Source organism: Hakea prostrata, chromosome 2 (genome assembly GCF_041222555.1).
Source record: "Hakea prostrata isolate BN-2017 chromosome 2, UWA_Hpros_2, whole genome shotgun sequence".
NCBI classification, from domain to species: Eukaryota; Viridiplantae; Streptophyta; class Magnoliopsida; order Proteales; family Proteaceae; genus Hakea; species Hakea prostrata.
The window spans coordinates 41,213,216-41,219,096 of NC_142601.1; the positions used below are offsets into that span (position 1 = coordinate 41,213,216).

The 5,881-nt window shown below is 39.3% G+C and overlaps 1 non-coding gene across 1 annotated transcript; it reads left to right on the forward strand.

Annotated features, from left to right (window-relative positions):
- Window positions 1-5,261: 5,261 nt before the first annotated feature.
- Window positions 5,262-5,368, forward strand: LOC149024376 (small nucleolar RNA R71). The gene has a single exon (XR_016171896.1). It is a non-coding gene; the product is annotated as a small nucleolar RNA R71 (small nucleolar RNA).
- The last annotated feature ends 513 nt before the right edge of the window (window positions 5,369-5,881 follow it).

Below are 5,881 nucleotides of genomic sequence, written 5' to 3' on the forward strand. Positions count from 1 at the left end.
AGGGTACCGGCTGGGTGGATGTGACAGAATCTCACTCCATAGTTACAACGAAATGTAGCACGTACGTCTAAAAAGAATTACAACTGTTTCTAAAAGAAAGTAAGGAAAGAAAGTCAAATTGAACTACGAGTTTTCTATTCTATAGATAACGTCTTCAAAATAGTGGACTTCATCAATCCAACACAGATGTTCCCATTCTACGTTATGTCTAATCGTAGTACGCAATGTGATCGCTCGTGGGATCATCAGTGTGATCTTCATGGTTTCCAGCACCTTGCGTGTAGTACGCTTCATCGGCTTGCGCTTCATTGTATTGTCCTTCATAGTAGTCTGTACCTGTAGAATAATCTAACAAAAAGATTGCACAAAAAGGAATGAGTTCGAATGAACTCAGCAAGACAAGTTAACTCATAACAACATAAATAACATGCTATAGGACATAACAAGATGCAATGCAATATGAAACAGATAACGTATGTATGCATCTAAACTCTATGTATGCTGGTCTCTATTGGCAGACATGCTTTAAGTCATAGCACCATACTTCTTTGGGAAGGTCTCAAATTACTCATCATCGGTTGGTAATGGGTCTAGTATCCCTTGGGACATTCCATGGCTGGGGGTTAGGTCACCACTCTCTCACATCACCATTGGTCTAAGTATTGGCGCATGTCAGAGTTAATCCTAGCCAAATGCAAGTCATCTACTCAGTCATATCAACTCAGTTCCAGATATGTCCATTCCTCACCCCTGGCGATCCTTTTCGGTATCCTTCACACTAGAGTTCTCATAGTCCCTAACTACGGACTCATCAACCCTATTGGTTATCCACATATAGTAAACGGGAAGCTCTCATGTCCCCTCACGGGTTGGTTACCGGTTTTGAGTGCCCATGAGACCAAATCTATCCATATGCAACCCTCCCAATAAATGGCCCCCACAATGTGATTCCTGTCCTCTCACGGATTGGTTACTGGTCTTGAGCGCCCAAGAATCCTCATTGCTACCACGGGTCGTTCGGTCTCAATACCCTTCTGACTAGGGTCTGATATAACGGGGACATCTTAGCCAAACACTGCTAGACAGCCCTAAGTATGACAACCAATGGTTCAGGAAGGTGTCAATGGGCAACCCCGAAAACATCTCATACTATTTTCATTGATGTTCAAGGACAGAAGTGTCAAAAGAACACCTCTCAATCCTAAGCCATACCTAATCAATCACATTCTCAGATCAGTCATGACATACACAATCAACACCTCATCATACAAAAGAGAATGTAAAAGCATAATCCAATCATTAAACAATATGCAGTAATAAGCATTTCATATAAGCTTGAATAATGAAAAAGAAAACATAAGTCAAGTGCTACTATACTTATAGTAGTATATCATAAGTATAAAATACAATAACAGTAGTTTAACTCAGAGTTTCTTAAATTAGAAACCAAAGTATACGTGATCTATGTTATTATGAAATAACTGTCCTTACCTTAATTATCATCAAAGATAATCCAAAGATCAAAGAGAGAGGTTCCAAACTTAGCAATTAAACCCCTAACAACCATAGATACAACATTAGGAAAGAAGCCTAAAAGATTGGAGAGCAAACGAATCAAACTAAGAGAAAAACAGAGCTATCGACTTCATTGGTCGATTGATTGGTCTACTGACCCAGTTGACCAACCAGTCGACCAATAGAGTCAGTACGGAGCTAATACGGGAAATTTGATCCGAAACTCAATCTACAGGGTTTGGAACTTCACGAAACTTGGAGGAAAACTTTAGGATAGTATTCTAATACTAAGGAGCAAAGATTGGGCACTAATAATGATTAAAAACACTACCTTCCAATTTGCAATCATGGTTTCCCCAATTGGGTGAAAACCCTAGAATTCGATGAAAAATATACTATGAAATCACAGAAAAGACTGGGGATGATTTAGATCCCATCCAAGAAAAAGGTAATCAAAATCAAATACAAGTATGTCATGAAAATTAGATTCAGTCGGCTAAGAAATTAGATCCATAAGAAGAATTAGGGTTTCAAAAAGGATTTTCAAGGTTAGGGTTGAGATCACTATGATGATTATAGACCCTAAAGAAAAGAATGAGATCATGAAAGAGATGGTTGCAAGAATGCAGCATCTTCTTCCCAAGCTCAAACAAGAACAAGATTGAGGAAAGATAATTCACAACACCGAAGAGATTACTAACCTTGTATTGGCAGATCCAAGATGAGAGACTTCAGATCTAGCGGAGAATTATTCGAGATCAACGAAGAGAGTTTCAAACAAGTCTTCCCACGTTCTCTGAGTGTTTTGGAGGCAGAGGACAATAAGAAACACGAAGTGTGTTTAAATAGAGAGTGAAAAACCCTAAAATTGAATTTTCTCGGATTTAACACACAGTTGGTCGACTGCTTTGATCGACTAGCCCAGTCGACCAATCAATAGACCAATCAAGTCAGCAAAGTCCAAACATGGAATTGGAGGATCAAATGAACACCAAACCTAATGGGCTTTTACACACACATCAAGTGACATACCTAGGGTGTAGAAATGCCTTCAAACCATGTCAGATAATACTCCAAGTCTTTCAACTAATCTCATCTTCCATCAGGTGCAGCTTTCTTTCCAGATCTGCACAGACTACCAAGTATGGAACTTCATCATTAATCTCCATGGGTTATGGGTCAAACACCATGTCTTCTACTGAGGTGGCCCATAGTTGGCTACTTCCTTTACTCCGAGTCTTCGAACCTACAACCAACAGGGTTTCCGGGTCAAGGTTAAGGCTGGGTTTCACAACCTGGAGTTTCTATTTTCCGATTCAACCTCAGTCTCAAAATGTAAAACCCATTACTATTCTTTCAAGAGGGTGATCACTACATCAGATGGGATTTCTAAAACACTTAAACTCTCATTTTGTATCTAAGCAAGGAATTAAAACATTTATCTTACCAAAGCCAGGAAAAATTGGGCACTTTTTATCTTTGTGACAATGCTCTACCAACTATCAACAAGTCTTACTCGAGTTGACACCCCCCCCCACACACTTAAATTATGCAATGACCTCAGTACATGCAAGATATATATAAAAAAAAACATGATAGAAGCAAATAGAGGAAAGAGTGTACCCGATGTTTGAAATAATGATAGAGCATGCAACAGTAAAACCTAACAACAAACAAAGAAAAGAGAAGAAAAAGAACAAGAAATAACATCTAAACAAATGGGTTGCCTCCCATAAAGCGCTAAGTTTAGAGTCTTCAGCCAGACTCAGTAAGATGCAGCCAATGGAGGTGGAAGCTCAAATCTAAATGTGATTGGTGACTGCTCCAAAGAAGTGGAAGAGTCCAACAATGTGTTGACTTCCTCAATATTTAAGTTAGATTCCCCAAATGACAAGTAATGTTGTAGTGGATCATCAATAAACGTATTTGGAATATAATCAACCACTACCTCATCAATAAAGTTAATCGCAAAGCACTCTTCACCCCTATTTGGGCTTAATGATGCATTGAAGATGTTGACTCTAAGTTTCTTATTGCCAAATGATATGTCTATGACACTCGATCTAGAATTGATGCAAGCATTCGCAGTGGCTAAAAAGGGCCGTCCAAGAATGACTGATGGTAACTTATTGGTAGTTGTATTGTCTATATCTAGGATAAACAAAATCAATAGGAAAATATAGATCCTCAACCTTTACCAAAACATTTTCAAGTAGCCCATGAGGTCGTTTGATTGAGCGGTCTGCCAATTGTAGAATCACATCAGTGGATTTCAAATCTCCTAGACCAAACCTATCATATACTAAACCGGGTAAAATATTCAAATTGCCTCCCAAATCAAGTAATGCTTTACTTATGGATAAATCTCCAATGACACATGAAATTAAAGGTGTAATTGGAACTTTAAGTTTAGGGGGCAGTTGGTTGGAAATTACCGAGCCGACTTGTTCAGTTAGGTGCAGAGTTTTAGGTGTTTGAGTCTTCAACTTACGCTTTTGGGTCCACAAATCTTTTAGAAACTTAGCATAAGCTGGGACTTGCTTGATAGCATCGAATAGTGGGAGATTGATACGAACTTGTTGGAATAAATCAATCATCTCTTGCATCTTAGCATTCTTTCTAGAATCTGGAATTGAGGACTCAAGAGCTTCAGGGAAGGGGACTTTGGGAGTGTAAGACTTAGGAGTAGGACCCTCTACAATCAGAATGTGCAACCCCTTACAAGGAAATTGATGGGGAATACTCACAGGTGGTGTTTATTTACTAGGCTTGTGTGCATCATCGCCAATCTCATGGGTCAAATCAACCTCCTCTCGACTCTCAAGATCAATGGGCAATGGTTTGGGAGTAGGCAAAGGTGCATAATATTCCTTCTCACTACGTGTCACAATAGAGATTGCTTGGACTTGTTCTTTCCTAGACCCAATTTGATGATTAGGATTATCTATTGATTGACAAGGTAATTGACCAACCTCCCTCCTACTGATGGCATCAGCTAGTTGACCAAGTTGGGTTTTCAATTTGTTATTGGACTGAGAATGGGAATGCAACAATTGAGTGTTTTGCTCCAATCCACTACGTGCTTTTAGTACCTTAGCCTCAATTGATGAATTATGTGAGGGTTGTGGAGATGATGGTTGCTCATTCCTATAGGCATTTTGGTGCATATTAAATGGAGGTGGCCTATAAGGTATTTGATTAGAGGGATTGGGCATTGAGTTTCGCCATGAAAAATTGGGGTGGTTTCGCCATCCTAGGTTGTAGGTATTGGAATATGGATCATTGCCCAATTTAGAGAGTCCTTGGGCCAAATGTGCATGCTCCTTAACAAACTCAGGGTATTATGTAGCCAAACAGTAATCAGTGACATGATGGAATAGGCTAGAACATAAAACACATGCTTCAATTTGATTAGGTGGAGAGAAACTTGTAGGAGTGGAGATGGGGTTTGTTGTCCTAATGATAAGAGATGGTCCAATTTCTTTGATAGCAAGTCAACCTTAGTGCTCATCTCAATGGTAGGATTGATCTCATAGAGACCGCTCCTCTTTGGTTGCCCAATGGATGGAATCTCAGTCCTAGATGCTAAAGCATGGTGTTGGGAGTTTTCACCAAGGGTTTCAAAAGGTTCCCATGCTTCATTCTCATTCTTGTGCATGAAAGGCCCACCACAAGAAGAATCAACCATTTGCCTATGTCGGCCTCTAAGGCCATCATAAAAGCATTGAACCAATTGCCATTTAGGAATAGCATGGTGGGGGCACTTTCTAAGTAATTCTTTTAGTCTTTCCCAGGCCTCATGAAATTGTTCTCCTTCTTGTTGAGAGAAACTCGTTATCGTTCTCCTAATGCTATAGTACTGCCAATGGGTAAGAAATTTTTAAGGAACTCCTGTTGCATTTCTGCCCAAGTAGAAATTTTAACATTGTCAAAAAAATGAAGCCAATGCTTAGCTTTATCTTTAAGGGAGAATGGGAAAAGAAGTAACCTTAAAGCATCAACTGAGAGGTTTTGAATTTTAACTGTGGAGGACACCTCTAAAAACTCATCTAAGTGCTTATAAGGCTCTTCATTGGAAAGTCCATAAAAAGATGGTAGCATTTGAATCACACTAGATTTGATCTCATATTGAGTCGCCTCTATGTCAGGCAACTTAATACAAGAAACCGGAGTATATATCGTAGGAATGAAATGCTCACTCAAGGGCCTCATTGGAAGCTCATAGTTTGCCATGGTTCTTTGTCTTCTAAGGTTGGCCAAGTTCTCTTCTAACTCTAAGTCAAGTGAGGTCAACTCAGGGTTTAGGGATCGATGACCATGCATACACACAGAAGAAGAAAAAAAGAATAAGCTAAATAAGTAAAAT